Below are 20,512 nucleotides of genomic sequence, written 5' to 3'. Positions count from 1 at the left end.
TAGTGTCCAACTCTTTGTGACCCCATGGACAGCCTCAAGCCAGGCTTCCCTGTCTATCACCAACTCTTGGAGCTTGTTCAAACTCTTGTCCATCCAGTCGGTGATGTCATCACCTTATTTCAAAATAATGACATTTCCTCTCTAACTTGTTTGTATATTTTTTTCAAAGTCCCTGATTGTTTCATTGTTTTTAGTTTTTTTACATTTTGTTTTAATAAGACCCATATGTTACAGTTGGTCAATCAGTCTCTTAAATTTTTCTTCTTTTAAGTTTCTTTTTAAAATTGAATTACAGTTGATTCACAATTTGTGTTAGTTTCAGGTTATAGCAAAGTGATTTTGTGATACATATTTTCCTTTTTTCAATTGTTTTCCATTATAGATTATTACAAGATATTACAAGACAACTATAGTTCCCTCTGTTACACAGTAAATCCTCACTGTTTATCTATTTCACACATGGCAGTATGCAACTGCTAATCCCATACTCCCCGTTTGTCCCTCCACCACTTCCCCTTTGGTAACCATGTTTTCTTCTACAAAAATAAGAAATTCTTCACTAATTCGTGTCTCATCCTTGCACAAGGGCCAGCTAATCTTCTCTGTATCATTTCACTTTTAGTGCGTGCATTGCAGAAGTGAGCACTGCTTCTGTATTTTGAATTCATGGGCTCCTTGAACAACCTTAGTGGCACTTGACCTAAGTCTTCTGAAGATACTAACGCCCTTTAGTAAATAAACATTTAGGGTTCAGTGCAAAGTGGCTCAGCAAACATGAAAAGGGCAGTATGTGTTCGTAAGAGGAAATCGCTGGCTTAGTGGGAGCTAAGTAACACAGTAGAGTGAACAGGATCTCTGCCCTGACTGGTGTTAGAACTGCCTGTGGAGCTTTGGAGACAGAGAGATGACCAGGCTCCACACCAGAGACTTGGCCTTAAGAAGTCTGGGCTCAAGTCAGGACGTGTGTCCAGGCTGTTCCCAAAGGTGATTCCATGTTGAACCTTTCTCAATTAATCTTGGTGTGTGGAGTCCCTGCTTGGGCTGTATTGCTGTGACATATGTTTATCTATATACTTATGACTTTATCCTTTAACCTGCGTTACAGTAAACCACATGCCTCTGCCAACACCCTCCTTCCAGCCTCTTGGTATATGGCAGCTGTCTAAGGGTGCTATGAAGACCAGCAAGCAGCCTCATTCATGGAGCAGCTAGGAAACTAGAGGATGCAGAAAGCTTACAGGGAGAATATGGACTGCTTAAGGGGTGGGCTGTGTGGACTATCAGTACTACAGAGCTGGGTCTCAATTATGAGCAAACAAACGTGCAGATACTGTTGGGAATTTGGAAGCAGAACCACCGTGACTTCCCATTTTTGCCTGCGTCACATGAATCTCTCAAAATGGCCTGGGGATAAAAATCACATTGCTTACAGAAACTCTGGTGGCCTACAAAACCCAGTTACATATAATATTAAGAAAATCATTCACCCACAGTCAACTAAAATTCAAATGAATGAAAACAGTACTCAATTTATAAGAAAAAGTCACAAAACTCTCTGCTTCCGATATCAATATCTATATCCACATGTGTGGGCACAGTGCCTCAGTCACGTCCGACTGTTTGTGACCCCAAGGACTGTAGCCCACCAGGTGCCTCTGTTTATGGGATTCTCTAGGCAAGAATACTGGAGTGGGTTGCCATTTCCTCCTCCAGGGGATCTTCCTGAGCCGGGGATCGAACCCACATCTCCTGTGTCTCCTGTACTGGGAGACAGATTCTTAACCACTGGACTACAACAGAAGTCATCTCTATCTATATCTGTACCCATCTCTATCTATCTATCTATAAAGAGAACTATAATTTAGTTGAACCTTACTTAAAATTGCAAAAGAAAGAAGAAACAAAAGATATATATTTTTCCTGCCAAATAAGGTAAGCTTGGCTACAAGTGTCTCCAGTGGTCTTCTATGCTCTTGGAAGCATTTCTGTCACCGTAGGTTATTCTCACTTCTAAATGTTTGACAAACTCTCCTGCTAAGACCTGCACATAAGCGAAAAATGGAAGATAAGTTCACTACCAGACCATTTGTATGGATGATATCAAGGGGAGGTAGCTACTCTGGCTGAGTTTATAAATGTACTAGCAAAGAAGCATTTCCATTCATTTTCATTAAAATATACTACACAGATAAATAACTTGGCATTTCACATATGCATCCCTAAAACAATTTCTGCCATATGGAAAACTGAACAAGACAGAATGAGTAGGTATACTCTCTTATTCGTAGGGATTCATTGATTCCCAGAAGCACTATGATAAGGGATGACTACACACACACACAAATTACTTGATAGATGAAAATTTCAGTAGTAAAATGTTACTATGCAGAATAAAGAGCTTTAGGAAATAAAAGCAAAGCAAATAATACCCAAGGAGAGAGTCTAGACCAGTGGATGGAAATCCACACTGCTCATCAATCTCAACTGACCGACCCTCTCCCCACCCCACCGCTATGTTTTCTCCTGGGGTGGATCTATAGGCCTGATACCTCAACAGCAGTTGAATGTTGTGTGTGTTTAGTTGCTAAGTCATGTTCGACTCTTTGCGATCCCAAGGACTGTAGGCTTGGGCACCGCCAGGCACCTCTGTCCCTGGGATTTTCCAGGCAAGAATACTGGAGTGGGTTGTCATTTCCTGCTCCAGAGTGTCTTCTGGACCCAGAAATCAGACGCGCAGCTCCTAATGTGTTTCCCTACATCTCAGGCAGATTCTTTACCACTGAGCTACCAGGGAAGTTGTGTATGAATAAGCTCTACTTACTGTCCCTAAACAAGCAAAACAAACTCCAGAGTGCTCCACAAATATGACCTACAGATAATTCTAAAATTATTTGAATGCATATGGTCTTATGTTTGTCAGTAGCACTCACAAAAGAAACAATACTCTCTCTTGTCTGTCTTACTCAAAGGGGAAAAGAAAGAATACAATTATGGAAGAAAACTATCTTTAGTTAATGAGCCAAGAAATGCCTGTCCACCTGTGGCTAGGCATTTTATTTTTGGATTAGGCTTCCTGTAGCTGCTTCTGCATTTAGGGAATTAAAATAATTAGACCATGACTTTAAATATCTTTTTTCCCCCACTGATGATACACCTATGAATATATCAGCTATGAGTATCATAACTGATCTCCTCCATTTTCTACCGGGCATTTCCTCTTTTGTATCTAACAGACATTTCAAACTTTCAGCCCTCAACAAAACTCCTGATTCTATGAGCTTGTGTTCAGTTTCCCTTTCCTATCTATAGTGTTTTGAGTCCCATTCATTGAGGTCTGCTGGCTCCTCCCCCTTTGCTACAGCTCTGGAACATGATACCATGATCTCCTTCCCAGACTCTGAAGTCAAGTCCTCACTGACCTTCTTGCTTTCCGACAGTCTGGTCTCTGACCGGCAACCAGAGAGGACTTCAAGGACCATAAATCCCATCATGTTCATACAGCCAAAAATCTTCAGGTACCCTCTCTAGGCTTAAAGGTTTCTTTTCACTCACTGTTACCACCTCCAACTGCTCCTGCCTCATTTACTCTTTGTAAAACACTGACCTTCTCACCACCTTAGGCACATGCTGAGCTCCCTTCTGAGCGAAGTTTTTGTTCTGCTACTTCTTTTGCCCAGAAAACTCTTTCTCCGGATAGTTTAACATCCGGCTCTTGTCCATCACTGAGGATTTGCTTGGGTGTCACCTGGTAGAGGCCTTTCCTGACCACTCACTCAACAGTTTCCTCCCCTTGTTACACTCTAATCCTGCAAACTATTTTGGGCATATCCAACACAGAAGGTGAATACTGTTTGCTTCCTTTTGTAACTGTTTGCATTCTTGGACCATACAGTCCAGGAGGCAGGAACTTTGATGCTCTACTGGAATGAGCACATAGTAGGCAAACAATTTGTTGTTGTTCAGTCACTAAGTCGAGACAGACTCTTTGCAACCCCATGGACTGAAGTACGCTAAGCTTCCCTGCCCTTCACTATCTCTCTGAGCTCGTTCAAACTCATGTCCATTAAGTCAGAGATGCCACCTAACCATCTCATCCTTTGCCACCACCTTCTCCTTTTGCCTTCAATCTTTCCCAGCATCAGCGTCTTTTCCAGTGAGTCTTCATATCAGGTCACCAAAGTGTTGGAGCTTCAGCTTCAGCATCAGTCCTTCCAATGAATATTCAGGGTTGATTTCCTGTAAAATTGCCTGGTTGGATCTTCTTGCAGTCCAAAGGACTCTCAAGAGTCTTCTCCAACACCACAGTTCAAAAGCATCAGTTCTTCAGCACTCAGCCTTCTTTACGTCCAACTCTCACATCCATACAAGACTACTGGAAAAATCATAACTTTGACTAGATGGACCTTTCTTGGCAAAGTAATGTCTCTGCTTTTTAATAAGCTGTCTAGGTTTGCCATAGCTTTCCTTCCAAGGAGTGAGTGTCTTTTAATTTCATGGCTGCAGTCACCATCCTTAGTGATTTTGGAGCCCAAGAAAATAAAATCTGTCACTGTTTCCACTTTTTCCCCATCTATTTGCCATGAAGTGATGGGACCGATGGGATTGATGCCATGATAAATATTGGCCAAATGATGAATGAGGAGATAATTATTTCCACATTTCCAAAGTCAGCAGACAAGGAAAGAATTATGCTCACCCCTTGAAGCATCCAGCTATTTCTTAGTACAATATCTTGGCAACTGTATTAAACCATCACATGAGACAATTATGGTATGAGGACTGAATTGTGGAGCTTCCAGTCTGAGAGCCAGACTTCTTTCTATTTAATTAGTCCCCAGGAAGTTTCAAATACTCTGCTTATTGTCTCAATAATGATACTTTCTATGTAGATAAGAAATTATGATTGAGCATAAAATTCATACTGTAGTCTTAATTAGCTTCCAATGTAATCCTTAAATCTTGCCTGGTGTTTCTCAGCATGCAGTTGGCTGCTTTTCTCTATGTGGTAAAGCTGCCCCTAGGGAATCGCAGCTCAAAAATGGAGTGTGAGGAAACAGCTTGTCAAAACACAGCAAATCCATCAGAGAAGCACATTCTCCTAGCATCCACCCCTGGCCAGGTGGGAGCAATGGGAAGGTCATAGCTAGAGTCCGCCAGGGTCAGGCTACCCTGAGACAGAGGTCTCCAAACTTGGTCCTACGTGCCTGGGGACTTCGTGAAGATTCTCTGAGGGAACGCAGGGCTTGAGATTTTCGGGGGCTCCGTTTCTCAGATCCTTGCCTCCCCTATGCACTCTTCCAATAAAGCTGGTCTGCTTGAAAACCCACCCGTATGCATGTTCACTGGACAAAGTCAAGCCCCTCCCTGCTCCTGAGTGGCAAACATTCCCTGAGTCCATCCTGCTTAAAAATGGTCTAAATAGACATTTTCCCAAAGAAGATGCCCAAACAGCCGGACTCACCGATTTGTTTGTCTAGTTAGACTAACTGGTATTCTAGGCAGCTGCCATTTGTTTATTCTGTATCCGGTCGAAGCCAGGCCCTCAGCCTCCTTCCAGAAGCAGGAGCGGGTGGCTCCCAGATGCCGCCTGGGTCAGAGCTGTGGTTGTTGCTGTCAACGGTATTGTCTCTCGTCTGTGGTTTTGGTTTTCCTCCCCGATACTGCTCTCCAAATCCCTAAATCCTCTGCTCCATCCTGCCCAGGGCCCACCTGCTCAGCTGGTTGGGGGTGACTCTGAGAGCCAGCTGGGAAGCTGAAAAGCAGGGCAGCTGAACATGCTGCCTTAAGCAGACGTGGGAAGAAGACAAAGCCTGACTCAGCCAGTCTGTCCTTCCCATTTGTGTCTAATTACCATGGATGCAATCCTGTTTACACATAGGAGGTCACTTACCCTTTTAAGATGGGCTTCCTTGCAAATTGTACTTAATTATGGAATACTTGGCATTCATTGTCTGTTGCGCACAGATCATTACTATCCAGCTGAGTAGCATAGCACAGTCACTTGCTTACCATTTAAAATATTGACCCAGAGAGGTGCTCTGATTTCTAATTCAAAGGTTTTTAGTTTAGTTGTGGTCCTTTGCATCATGGAAAATAGGTAACTGAACAATTCCTCTACTTCCCTCTATAATGATGCTTCAGAAACAGTACCCTGTACCTTCATTCAAGAATTATCCTTGTCTGACGCAGGATGCAGCATGCTTGGGGCTGGTGCATGGGGATGACCCAGAAAGATGTTATGGGGAGGGAGGTGGGAGGGGGGTTCATGTTTGGGAATGCATGTAAGAATTAAAGATTTTAAAATTTAAAAAATAAAAAACTAAAAATAAAATAAATAAATAAATAAATAAATAAACTTTAAAGAAAAAAAAAAAAGAATTATCCTTGTCAATATTCATCACCCACGCTACCTCTTTGTATCTCCTACCTCTCCTCCCCCAGCCTGGACCAGTAGCGAGAACTGGTGAGAAGGGAGCAGTATTGCTTCTTGGAGTAAGTGAGCGAGGTGTCACAGAGGAAGGTGTGTGTAACACCGGGATATACAGCATCAGGTCAAATGAGGAATGTGCAATGAAGCCAACGGACTGACTCCCTGGTCTCCCTATTGCCCAACATTCCTTAGTTCAGTAGATTAGCATCCTGCCAAGAAATCAAGGTCAAAGGTGGGATCCTCAAGGGAAGCCATTAGCTTCTCCCCTTAGCTGATGCAGCCTTCACACCAAACCCCAGAGACCTCAGATTTCAAAGCAACTTAAAGCACACACTGCCTAGCATCACCTCTGCATATCAAACAAAACACATTTTAATAAATCATCCAGGCAGAGGTATAAGGTAGCAGCCAAGGAGAGTATATTTGAGAAGTGATAAATAGCTTCAGCTCAGGAAAAAGCAGCTCTCAGAAAAGGTAATGCTAACACTCTCATTTTTTGAAGGATGCTTTTGAGGCAGGGTTATATCTCAAAGTATTAATTTGTATATTTTCTATTTATTGTTCTTCTTCTTTGCTTGCTCATTGGTACCCTGTGGTCATTTTTTTCCTTCAGCACTTGCAGGCTTCCCCAATGATGGAGAACTCAGACACCCTGAGTGGGGAAGGGTGGTCCCAAGGGGACACCCAACCACTATCAGAAAAACCGAGACAGTCCTTGTAGTCTTCTCAGTCCTGAGGCTATCGTCAGCCTTACACTTGAATTTGATGTTTTTAACAGCTCTTTTGGAGAAGGCAATGGCACCCCACTCCAGTACTCTTGCCTGGAAAATCCCATGGACGGAGGGGCCTGGTGGCCTGCAGTCCATGGGGTCGCTAGGAGTCGGACACGACTGAGCGACTTCACTTCTACTTTTCACTTTCATGCATTGGAGAAGGAAATGGCAACCCACTCCAGTGTTTTTGCCGAGAGAATCCCAGGGACAGGAGACCCTGGTGGGCTGCCGTCTATGGGGTCGCACAGAGTCGGACACAACTAAAGTGACTTAGCAGCAGCATCAGCAGCAACAGCTCTTTGCACTCATCCTCATGATTCAACTAGTCTTTCATCATAAGGGGCTTTATTAAATGGAAAAGTAAGGTTAGAATCCTTTGTCAAACTGAAGAGAGTCATGACTTGTTCAACTACATGTGTGTTATGAAAGATTATCCAACAACAAATAGCTGATGTGTTGTGCTAAGTTGCTTCAGTCTGTCCGACTCTTTGTGATCCCATGGATTGTAGCTCGCCAGGCTCCTGTGTCCATGGGATTATCCAGGCAAGAATACTGGTGCAGGTTGCCAACTCCTCCTCTAGGGAATCTTCCTGACCCAGGGATCGAACCCACATCTCTTAGGTCTCTTGCAAGCAGGTTCTTTACCACTAACCCCACCTGGGAAGCCTATGCATTTGCAAGAATTCATGCTTTGTTTTGACTCCAGCTATCAGTCGCCTTAGTGGCAATGTTAACTGAAATCAGCTATTTCAAAGTCATTATTATTACATCCAATAATGTAAGGAGGAAGCTTGAATCAGAATCATTGTTGGAAAAAAAATGTCTGTGTCTCTTGCAATCAAAGAAAGAAAATGTCTCAGAGAAAAATACTCAGGGGATAATGACCTCAGGTTTAGACCGTAGTCATTATGAAACATTTTAAAATTAGGAGAAGATAGTTTTCCAGATTAGCAGGCTGTTTTTATTTCTGATGGGTCTTACGGAGCTTGCAAGCAGTAGTTCTCAACCCTGGCTAGATATTACAACCCCCAGGAAGCTTAAAGATAAGTGCTAATAACTGAGTGTCTCTGGGGATGGGCTTGGGTGGCTCCAGGATACAACTGCAACCAAAGAATCACGGTCTGAAAAAGTGCTTTTCATCTGCTTTGGTTCACATAGCAAAAATAAGGCTTGGACCTCTAGATTTAGGAATGCAGTGCTGATGCTGTGTTCAAGGTGAGGAAAGAGAGTGAGAGTCGGCAAGTAAGTAAGTGTTAGCTCCTCAGTCATGTCCAGCTCTTTGCAACTCCATGGACTGTAGCCCGCCAGGCTCCTCTGTCCGTGGGATTCTCCAGGCAAGAATGCTGGAGTGGGTTGCCATTTCCTTCTCCACTTACTTACTTACTTACTTGTAGGTCTCATTTGTCAAAGATGTTATGCTATAGGTTATCACCCCAAACCAATATTGAATAATCAGGTAAATTGACAAATAACAATGGGAATTTAGTTGCTGAAACCACAATATTATGACTTCAATCTATTGTGCATTCAAATGAAACCTCTTAAGTATCTGCTAGATGTTGGAACAGCCCTGTTCTGGGGCTTTCAGCAGCAATAAGTGTCTCCCCCCGGCTCCCCTGGAGCTCATATTCTAGCAGAACGATGCAATACCTCTCTGTGGCTGTGATCACGTTCACAGAATTCGAGGCATTGTGAGGACTTTCAAAAGAAGCAAAAAAAAAAAAAAAGAAAAGAAAAGAAAAGAAAACAGAGAAAGATGTTTGTCCCTGTTCCTAAAGAGCTATCAGCTTGGGTGAGATGATACTCCTGCATCTGAAGTGCTGTGCACTCATATGGGTCTTGTACCCAATATTCTTTATGTGCTAAATTTGGGGGAATATGTTGATCAACACATAGCACAAAACTAAACACAGGGTTCTCAGGGAAGCTTTGTAAAAGTGGTGGAATCTTGCATATAGGATCTGCCGTTTCCATCTTTCTAAATTCCATATATATGCGATAATATACTGTATTGGTGTTTCTCTTTCTGACTTACTTCACTCTATATGCAAGGCAGCAAAAGAGACACAGATGTAAGGAACAGACTTCTGGACTCTGGGAGATGGGGAGGGCGAGATGATTTGAGAGAATAGCACTGATACATGTACGTTACCATATGTAAAACAGATGACCAGTGCAAGTTCGATGCACGAAGCAGGGCTCTCAAAGCTGGTGCTCTGGGACAACCCGGGGGGATGGGGTGGGGAGCAGTGTTCGGGATGGGGGACACATGTACACCCGTGACTGATTCATGTCGATGCATGGCAAAAACCACCACAATACTGTAAAGTAATTAGCCTCCAATTAAAATAATTTTTTTTCTAAAAAAGGGAAATAAAGGGGGTGGAACCTGAATTTGTCTTAGAGGATGGGTAAGCACTGGATCAAAGGGAAGTGTTGAAAGGGCAACTGTGGGAACTGGGGATAGAAAAGCTCATGTGGAAAGAGAAGGGTAAGAGCAGGGACAGTGGGGAGAGAGCCCGGCTGAGAGGATGGCTGTGACCTAAGGAACCACAAGTACTGGGGTTGGATACATACTCTCAGGGTAAAATTGCTTAAGGTCTGAAAAATGTAGACAGTGCAGAGATCTAGACATCTCCTCTGACTGAGAAACGCAGGGCTGGGCTGTGATGCACAGAGAAATATTCAGAATTTGTGTGTGCTCCGCTTCTCAAACCAACTAACCGGTGCTTAAATACTGATCATGCTCTTGAAACATTTGAACGCAGTGCTAAAAGCTGACTTTAACTAAAGTCCAGGTACAGTTAAAATACACATTAGATTAACTCAGCCCTCCACCTTAGCAGACTAATGGAAGTAATGGGGTGCTTTGGTGGGGTATGTATTACCTACAACTCTACTATTTTAAGACATAATATCTAGCATAAATAAGAAATCACAAGACATGCAAAGGAGCAAGAAAATATGACTGAAAATTAAGAGAAAGGACAGTCAATACAGGCAAATCCACAAATAACCAGATAGCAGAATAACAGACAAGGAGCTTAACTACTACACAAATGCTAAGTATCGAGTGGGGAAATGGACAACATGCATCCAAAAAAAAAAAAAAATCAGCAGAGAACTGGAAACTATAAGAAAGAACCATGGGGGAATTCTGGAACTGGAAAATGAAATTTAAGAAATAAAGAAGTGATATGATAAGCTTTACAGAGGATTGACCCAGAACAGAGCCTTGAAGTAGAGTACAGGAGAAAAAGACAAAGGAAAAGAAAGCAAGAAAATGAGGAAAGTTTTCTCTTAGAAACCATGATATATGAGTATTTCACATGCTTTGCAGGTTTGAGTATGATTAAGAGAGACATGTCCACACTAGGAAGTATGGAGACTCTTGGAGGAGCCTTAATACAAACTGCTTTATTGAAAAATAAAATCAGGCAGCAGAGTTCACTTTGTGTCATTCATATCACGGAAACACTGAATATTCCTCTACTGGAGGACTTTACAAAGATTATTAAGGTGGCAGCTGTGATTTAATGGTGGGAACTCAGAAAGGGTGAGAGCGACATAGTGATCCAGGCAAGAGACCATGGGCATGTCCTGGACTCACCATGCTGCAGGCTGAACTTGAAAGGGGAAGTACATATGAAGAGAAATGAACTGAAAAAAAAAAAAAAACAGCAACAACTCCCTGAAGAAGTATCAACAAGACATCCCGATGGGTTTCCCGTCTAAGGATAAAGAAAAGAAAGAAAGCTCCCCCACCCCCCAGAGTATCCATTTCTGTTCATTTTCCATTTCTGGGAGAATGAGGGCAAATACAAAACTACAGTTTGGGTTAGAATGAAGAGCAAAGGGGAGGATGACCTGAAAGTTAAACTTCTGAGTTTCAGATAGAATGACAGAAAGCGGGTGTCTCATGTTGGGCTGTGCAGGTGGGAGGCTTCTATCGGACAGAATTTCTAAACTGTTTCCTCAGCACGTAGAAAATGCTAACACATCCTGGGGTCAGAGCTGAGCCCTGCTGGGGGCTACAGATCTCGGTGTTTGCTTCCCAGACCTTCCTGCGGCCTAAGCACATCCAAGATTCAGCACACTCTGCGACCCATGTGTGGGGAGCTGTGGTCTGAGGAAGTGAGTTGAGGCACTGTTTCCTGCAGGAGACCCCTTGGTCCAAAATGATTTGCTGGTGAGAGCCTGTGGGTCATCTCTCACACACGCCCTCTATTCTAACATTTTAAGAGTGACAAGGTGGCTAAATAGATGTTTATCCAAAGAAGACATACAGATGGCCAACAGGCACATGAAATGACACTCAACATCACTAATTATTAGAGAAATAAAAATCAAAACCACAATGGGGTGTCACCTCACACCAGTCAGAACTGTTGTTAATTCCTAAGTCATGTCTGACTCTTTTGTGACGCCATAGACTGTAGCCCACCTGGCTTCTCTGTCCATGGGATTCTCCAGGCAAGAATATTAGAGTGGGTTGCCACTGCCTTTTCCAGGGGATCTTCCTGATCTAGGGATCGAACTCTTGTCTCCTGCACGGGCAGACAGATTCTTTGCCACTGAGCCACCTGGGAAGCCCTTTCAGGAGAATATGACAGATTAATCTTTCCCACTCTAAGCCTTAAGAGTAATAATTCACAACATTAACTCCTCAAAAAGAATAGTAGTTATCAAAAGCTCTACAAATAATAAATGCTGGAGAGGGTGAGGAGAAAGGGGAACCCTCCTACACTGTTGGTGGAAATGTAAACTGGTGCAGCTACAATGGAGGTTCCTCCAAAAACTAAAAATAGAGCTATGATATGATCCTGCAATCCCACTCTTGGGCATAAACCCCTCAAAAGATGAAAACTCGAATCTGAAAAGATACATGCACCCCAGTGTTCATTATAGCACTATTTACATGCCAGGGCATGGAAGCAACCGAAGTGTCCATAGGCAGATGAGTGGATAAAGAAGATGGGGATGCATATATAATGGAATATTACTCAGTCATAAAAAAGAATGCACATCAACATGGATGGAACCAGAAACTATTGTGCTAAATGAAGTCAATCAGACAAATACTATATAGTATCCCTTACATGCAGAATCTAAGATATAATAGAGGTGACTTTATTTATAAAACAGAAATAGACTCAAGACATAGAAAACAACTTATGGTTACCAATAGGGAAGGTGGAGGAGGGATAAATCCCTAGTATGAGATTAACCAATATATACTACTATATAAAATATATAAACAACAAGGTCCTACTGTATAGCACAGGAAACTATATTCGATATCATAACAACTTAAAAATAGAAAAGAGTCTGAAAAAATGTATAACTGAATGACTGTTGTATACCTGAAACTAACACAGTATTGTAAATCAACTATCCTTCAATTTTCAAAAAGTAACCTCCTTGCCTCCCCCCAAAAGAAAAGAGTAATAAGGTCACTTATAAATGAACCTGACTCACAGAAACACCAGGCAGTATTAGTCTATGAAGTTAATATTCAGTTTAAAAGTTTAATACCATGTGCCATTTCATAGCTGTGACTCTCTGATGAGTAAATTAAACTGTTCAAGTCCACAAATGAGGACCGTGGGAATTTCTTATCCTTTAATCTACCTTGAATACCCTCTAAGGTTGATGCTGGGATATTAGTGACTCCTAATGAAATCAACACCTTGTACATTACCATATGCCTGCACCAGCCGGGTCTGTACTGTCTCAAGTTCAGTTGCTCACATTAAATAGTCAGGATGAGAAAATGTGGGATTCAAAGGATATTACATGTTTTCGGAAACAAGTCGTTTGTCTTTTATCATTCCGCGCCAAAGCCGCTATTTTACCTGACATTGTTCAAAGACGTTATCGCATGCAAAATTGAATAGGGAATTTCATTTTAAGTTCGAAAAAATGAGTGTCTCAGACATGGTAAATTTTCGTTAACTTTCTTGGTTCTAAGTGAAGGAATCTCTAAATTGCAACTAAGTGTTTTCAAAGAACTCTTAGGACTTTTTAAGGAGAGACTTCTGGGAACTGCCTGATTCTCTTGCTCTTTGATCCCAGTCTGGCAGAAGGGCTTTCTCTTCTCAAAGCATCTCAAGAAAAAGCCTGCTTTTTCTCAAGTGGTAAAATCTATAGCTCCTGGCCTGGATGCCCAGATGCTGGGGGAGCTGCCCCTCCAATCGGCCATCACCTTCTGGGTCTCTGGACACTTCTGGGGCTCGCTGTGTCCTTTTCCTGGCCTGGACCCCTCACCCCTCTTCAGCACCTGCCTCCTCCTCGTCTTACTGCCTCGTGCGTCCTCCGGGTCAGAACCACTGGTCCATTCAATTTATGGTCTATGCACACACCCTACCCCAGTTACATGTGTCCTTGTCTGCTCTGCAATTCCTTGAGATCCAGGATATCAAATACAATCAAACACAAGGCAGAACGGCTAAAAGAGTATTCATTTTCAAACTTTCAAAGTACTTTCTAATCTATTAATCTTAGTATTCCTGAGTAAAAATAACAACTTATTTCCACATGATGAAATGCCCCCTCCACCCACCCACCCACTTCTGGTAAGGGGAAAAGATAGCAGTTAACATGCAGAAGGAACATAATTTAAAAAACAAGATTCTGTTAAAATCCTCTTTTCTATTTCTCAAGAATTGGGGTATTTGGGAGAGGTATTTCATTTCTAATGCATGCTCTCCTCTAAACTTTTTTTTCTGAAACTGTTTTATTTTTGGCATTAAAATAAAAACTGAACTGGTCCAAGTAAAGTTAGGTCTTTTTTTCTTTTTTTCTCCTTTCTTTGAGGTCTTTAAGCAGAGGTCCTGAAGTCTGAATCAACTGCAAATTGCTCAGTCAGTTTTGCCTTTTCCCCACATGGAATATTTCCAAGGGGCCAATCGTTAAGTCTTGTTTAATAAAATAATCATTGGCTCTTCAATTTATTTACCATTTGCCCTTCCAAGGAATTCTTATCTGCCAGACACAGCCGCCAAAATTCCCCAACAGGTGTCTGAAGTTAATTAACAAAGAACCCAAGCCTTTGCTGGAAAGGGAGGCAGCATGCATGAGATTAGGCTCTAGGGTTTGGGAGATGAGGGCTCTAACACAGGCGCTTAATCTGAAGATACCAAGTTTTGGCCAAAGCACACAGCTCTCTGGCTGCTAGAATTTGGCTCCAGAAATCAAGTTATTAAAAATGAGTCAGCAAAGGGTGCTCTGAAAAAAGACCTTGTCTGGGAAAGCGGGCTTCTTTTAAAAATACTAATTGAAATTACATGTGTTTTAATTAAAACAACATCTGCCAGGGTCTGAAGAAACATGTTTTCAAATGCAGAGAAGGTATGCCTCTAAAAATGTCCTCAAACCTACTTAATAAAGTAAAGCTTACACATTTCCCAGGAATAAAAATAACACACTGGCCTCCCAGCTTGCACTGAGGTTTCCAGAGACTCGAGTCTTTCCCTGGGCACAGGTGGAGTTCCCAGGGTCGGAAATGCAGATAGAAAAGGTGCCCATGAGGCTGCGGTGAGTGGCCTGTGAAAGGTCTGCTCCAGGAGTGGATACCCACATCCCAGGGGACTCTGCTACATGGAAGCCACTGGTATGAGCTGAGAAAGTAATAAAACACACACACGTGTGTACTTAAAAAGTAGTGCCATACCTTTTAAGAGCCCTAGGAGACGCTGTGAGTATACCGTGATATTCTGAATACACAGAAGATGAAGACCAGGATGTGTTTCATTCCTATTGCAGTTCAGATGCTGAGTCGTGACTGGCTCCTGGCGACCCCATGGACTGCAGCACGCCAGGCTTCCCTGTCCTTCACTATCTCCCAGAGTTTGCTCAAACTCATGCCATTGAGTCGGTGATGCCATCCAACCATCTCATGCTTTGTTGCCCACTTCTCCTGCCCTCAATCTCTCCTAGCTTGAGGGTGTTTTCCAATGAGTTGGCCAAAGAATTTAGACAAACTTTGAGGCATGGAATGCAGCTTCATGGAGATGGAGCACAGACTTAGGTATCTATCCTGGTCGGGAAGATCCCCTGGTGAAGGGAATGGCAATCCACTCCAGTATTCTTGCCTGGAGAATCCCATGGACAGAGGAGCCCAGCAAGTTACAGTCCATGTGGTTGCAAAGAGTAGACATGACTGAGCAACTACCACCAACATGTCCTCATGATTCAAGAACTGGGTAAAATATATCCCAAAGTATGGAGGAAGATCGTGCTGCCTGCTGTCTCTTCAGTCATGTCTGACTCTTTGCGACCCCATGGACTGTAGCCCCCAGGTTCCTCTGTCCATAGGATTCTCCAGGCAAGAATACTGGAGTGGGTTGCCATTTCTTTCTCCAGAGGATCTTCCTGACCCAGGGATCAAACCCATGTCTCCTGCACTGGCAGGCGGATTCTCTAGCACTGGACTAGCTGGTGCAGACCAGTGCTACGAAGTCTAGAATTCCATGGGTATACACCTTGAAATTTCAGCTGTGAGATCATTAAATAAAAGAGAATGTTTACAAAGCGGCACAACATTTAGGGCAGTTTGGATACAATGAAGGTTCCCCTCCCTTTCCCCCTCCCATGTCTCCAAAAAAAAAGACATTTCTCACCAAGTAAAGATCTGACACAAGGGCAGAGGTTGCGGGGAAGGGATGATTCTCATTCCATCCACATTACCATTTTCTTTATTCTATCTTCATTTCCACTTAAAGACGACATTTTTATGGTGCCCTTCAAATATAATCAGCAACCACTGTCTACAAAGAATCATCAGAGTAGTGAGATAAAATCTTTTATCTTAGTATTTCAAACAGATTAGGGCAAGGAAAAAAGCTAGGAAGGGAATGTCCTCCCTCGAATGAATGAAACGGATGATCAGACAGCCTTGAGCGGGGAGGGAAATAGTGGTAGATTTGAGGCTTCAATAATACTTAATTCCTGGGCAAGAAACTCCCCTTACTTTGCTCACGATCTCGTGAGTGTGGGAAAGTTTGTGCTGTGCACTGGTACGTGACTCCAGAGACTTGGGGGTCCCTTCTCCTCCGTCTCTCCTGGGGGGCAGCAGACTTCCCTGGGAAATAGCCCTTCCTGACGCCCGCAAGAGTCAGAGTCTGGTGCTCCCTTTGAGGCTGGATCGGGTTGAGAAGGTGTTGGATAGAAGAAGCTCGGAAAGGTGAAAAGATGGTTGGCCCGATGTCAAGAATGGGTCAGATCATATGATTGTATGGAGGCATAATTCAAATTATTTAATTTATCTTTGATTCCAAATGTGGTGACCCAATCTCCAGATGACGACAGAGCACAGGGAAAGGATCGTGCAGGGCAGAGAGGACGTGACGACAGGACCGAGATGAGCTGGCGAAGGAAGGGCCAGGTTCACACAGCAGCGAAGGTCCCTCTCTTCAGTCCAGGGAGGGGAGCGAGGCAGCCAGGAAGATACTCCCAGCATTCCGGCCTGGCTCGCCTGCCTGAAAGGGTGGCAGGCAGCCATCTCCCAGGGAAGCAAAGGGAGGGTGCCCTGTGAGCTCTGCCAATACCACCCGCAGGGGTGTAGCGGTTCTTCCAACCTTTAGGAACTGTCAGGGCACACGCAGAAAGCATTGCTATTTCCCACCCAGCCCAAGCCTCTTCCAAAGCGGCAACAGAATGAGTCTGACTCGAGTCCAGGATTTCTGGCAGCATCTGACCATCTTTCTTTCCTCTCTTCCTTGGATGCTGTGAAAAGAGCATCCTCTTCCTTGCCCTCTCTCCATGTGGGATTCCCCAAACCTCCTCTAGATCTGCTCTCCAGAATAAATAATTCACGTTATTCACCCACCAGAGAATTAGTTTAGCCAATATGTACTGAGCACAACAAAGGGCTAGGCATGGAAGGACATAGAAGTAAATATGGTACCTGACTCCTGCTTATTATCTCATTGGGAGGGGATGCAATGCAATGCAGAAAACGAGAAAGACAGCACAAAAATAAAATTATAAAGTGGAAATCTGCTTCCCCGGTGCCTCTGCTGTTGTTCAGTTGCTCAGCTGTGCCCGACTCTTTGCGACCCCACGGTCTGCAGCACGCCAGGCTTCCCTGTCCTTCACCATCTTCCGAAGCCTGCACAAACTCATGTCCATTGAGTCGCTGATGCCATCCAACCATCCTTGGTCACCCCCTATTTCTCCTGCCCTCAAAGATAAATTAAAAGATTTTCTTAATCAAGCAGGTACCATCTACCTCTGTTCTGTGTTCAAGGAGCAGTGTTCATCGGGGCTCTGAGTGATGACTGGGGGCGTGTGTGGGGGGGAAGGTGGGTAAAAGCACAGAGATGAAAGCACAGGCCAGGGAGGGGAACTGCTCAGGTAAAGCTTTATGAGCAGGGACAATGGTACGAAGGCTGGTCTGGATGAAGAACTCATCAGAAAGAGTGGTTAGAGATAAGAGGCAGTTGGTGATACCACCCCGGTATCTTTCTTATCTAATGTTCATATGTGAAAAGCTTTTTGTGTTGTTAGCATTTTGCTTGTTCGCTTGATGGCAGAGGAAGCACCTGCCGTCTTCATCAGGAACTGTCAACGTGCTGAAAGGGATGGCATTTTGGTAAACGTGCTAGAGCAGGACAGCACTGTTTGTTCTTTTTGCTGAAGCTAATTATCACCATGAAAAAGAAACCCTTTCTGAATGATGAAATAACGCTTTACACAGGAGGGTAATTAATTTTGGGGAGGCTGCAAAGAAGTGGATGGATGCGCAGTCACCTGGACCACAGCACTACGTCATTCAGAAGAACACGAAGATCTCCCCGTAGCCTACTTATCTCTCATGGTAGAGACACCCACAGAGCCATGGACACAGCCTGAATGGGAAGACAGGGAGAGGCGGAAGATGTGATACTCTTTTTAGTATTACCTTTTTTAAAAAATTAATTTTTTAGAAGAAACCAAATAGGAAATAAAAAATACCTGGAGACAAATGAAAACGAAAGCACAAAAATCCAAACCCCTGGGATGCAGCAAAAGCAGTTCTAAGAGGGAAGTTGATAGTAATACTATCCTACTTTAGGAAATCAGAAAAATTGCAAATAAACAACTTAATCTTACACATAAAGCAACCAGAGAAAGAATAAATAAAACACAAAGCTAGCAGAAGAAATCACGAAGATCAGAGCAGAAATAAATGGCATGGAGACGAAGAAAACAATAGAAGAGATCAATGAAACTAAAAGCTGATCTTTGAAAAGATAAAATTGATAAACCTTCAGCCAGATTCATCAAGAAAAAAAAGGGAGAGGACTCAAATCAATAAAATTACAAGTGAAAAAGAAGTTAAAATGGACATCACAGAAATACAAAGGATCATAAGAGATTATTTATTGCAAGGGTCCCTTGGACAGCAAGGAGATCAAACCAATCAATCCTAAAGGAAATCAACTCTGAATATTCATTGGAAGGACTGATACTGAAGTTGAAGCTCCAATACTTGGGCTACCTGAAGCAAAGAGCCAACCCACTGGAAAAGACCCTGATACTGGGAAAGACTGGGGGCAGGAGGAGAAGGGGTCGACACAGGATGAGATAGTTGGATGCCATCATCAACTCAGTGGACAGGATACTGAGCCAACTCCAGGACACAGTGAAGGACAGGGAAGCCTGGCGTGGTGCAGTCCACGGAGTCACAGAGAGTCAGACACGACTTAGGGACTGAAAGGCAACAACTATATGCCAATAAAATGAACAACTTGGAAGAAATGGACAAATTCTAAAAAGGTACAATCTACAAATTCTAAAATTCTAAAAAGGTACAATCTCGTAAAATTGAACCAGGAAGAAACAGAAAATATGAACAGACCATCACAAGTGCTGAAATTGAATCTGTGATTTAAAAATTCCCAACGAACAAAAGCCCAGGACCAGATGGTTTCACAGGCAAATTCTATCAACCATTTAGAGAAGAGCTGACATCTATCCTTCTCAAAATCTTCTGAAAAATGGCAGAGGAAAGAATACTTCTGAAGTCATTCTACGAGGCCACCATCACTCTGATACCAAAACCAAAGATACCACAAAAAAGGGAAATTATACACCAATATCACTCATGAACATAGATGCAAAAATCCTCAGCAAAATATTAGCAAACAGAATCTGACAATACATTAAAAGGATCATACACCATGATCAATTGGAGTTTATTCTGTCAGATCCTCATTAGAGCTTATGGGGTGGAGTAATTATTGTTCAATAGTTTATTTGAACTTTTTCGTATCATGGAGTCCAAGGAAGATGAACCATTCCTTAACCAGAGTTATGGTAGCTGTCCTTCCCTCCACCCTTAATTAAAAGAACAGTCTAAGAAGAGATGTAATTCAAAGTTGATGCCTGTGATGGAAACAACTGGATTCCTTCTGAAATTATGAGTGGCTGTATACATCTAGTAAACTTTAGTACGATAGTGAACTGATTTTTGGATGATTTTCTTTATTAATATGTCTTTTTCTTTAGTTAATTTTTTTTTTCTTACTTAAAGTTTTGTTGATTTGCAGTTCACTATAACATGATGCCCAGACGGGAAGAAATCATTAATAATTCAGTTATTCATTCAGCAAATACTGCTGAATCCCTGGTATGGGTCAGGTGTTGTTCTAGGTACACGATCTACATCAGTAAACACAAAAGATGGAACCTCCTCTTCTCAGTAGGGTGACATTCCAGTGCAGGGAGATGGACAAGAAACAAGATAAATAAATAATACGTTCCGTGTCAGAGGGTGATTCGTGCCGTGAAGATCGATAAAGCAGTAAAAGGGGGTAGGATTTGAAGAAGAGGCATCAGAAAAAGTCTTGGGAAAGTAACACTTGAGTAAATACCTGAGGGGTTGAGGAATAACCGCATGGACCTCTGAAGGAAGTGGAGATGGGGTGCAGGGAGCTGCATGTTCAAGGGCCCTGAGGCAGGCTCATGGCTTAGGTCATGAAGGAACCACAGTGAAGCCGTGGCCAGTGAGAAAGGAGGTGGGGCTGGAGAGGGAACAGAGCCGGATTGTACAGAGCCGCGCCTGCCTGACAGGGGCTTTACCTTCACACTGAGAGAAGTGAGGAGCTGATGCAGGGTTTTAAAAGGAGAAAAGACACGTGGTAAGGTTTTGACAGGACCACTCCGGCTGCTCCTTTGAGAGTAGGTGGTGACGCTGGGGTGGGGGGCAAGGAGATCTGGAAAGTGGCCGTGGTAATGACCCAGGTGAGAGAGGATGAGATTTTGTGGGGGGCTGGGGGGGGGGAAGGGCAAGGCAATGAAGAGAGAAATGTCAGGTTCTGGGAAA

General features: G+C 43.1%; 1 protein-coding gene and 1 non-coding gene across 2 annotated transcripts in view; both read right to left on the bottom strand.

Annotated features, from left to right (window-relative positions):
• CTNND2 (catenin delta 2) overlaps window positions 1-20,512 on the bottom strand; it is a 1,126,037-nt gene that overhangs the window by 89,764 nt on the left and 1,015,761 nt on the right. The gene's annotated exons all lie outside the window — the stretch shown is intronic.
• On the bottom strand, window positions 541-642 carry LOC138422067 (U6 spliceosomal RNA). Its single transcript, XR_011249739.1, has one exon. It is a non-coding gene; the product is annotated as a U6 spliceosomal RNA (small nuclear RNA).

Source organism: Ovis canadensis, chromosome 16 (assembly GCF_042477335.2).
Source record: "Ovis canadensis isolate MfBH-ARS-UI-01 breed Bighorn chromosome 16, ARS-UI_OviCan_v2, whole genome shotgun sequence".
In the NCBI taxonomy this organism is placed as follows: Eukaryota; Metazoa; Chordata; class Mammalia; order Artiodactyla; family Bovidae; genus Ovis; species Ovis canadensis.
The sequence above is the reverse complement of the archived record's forward strand: the minus strand, read 5'-3'. Positions and strand labels throughout refer to the sequence as shown.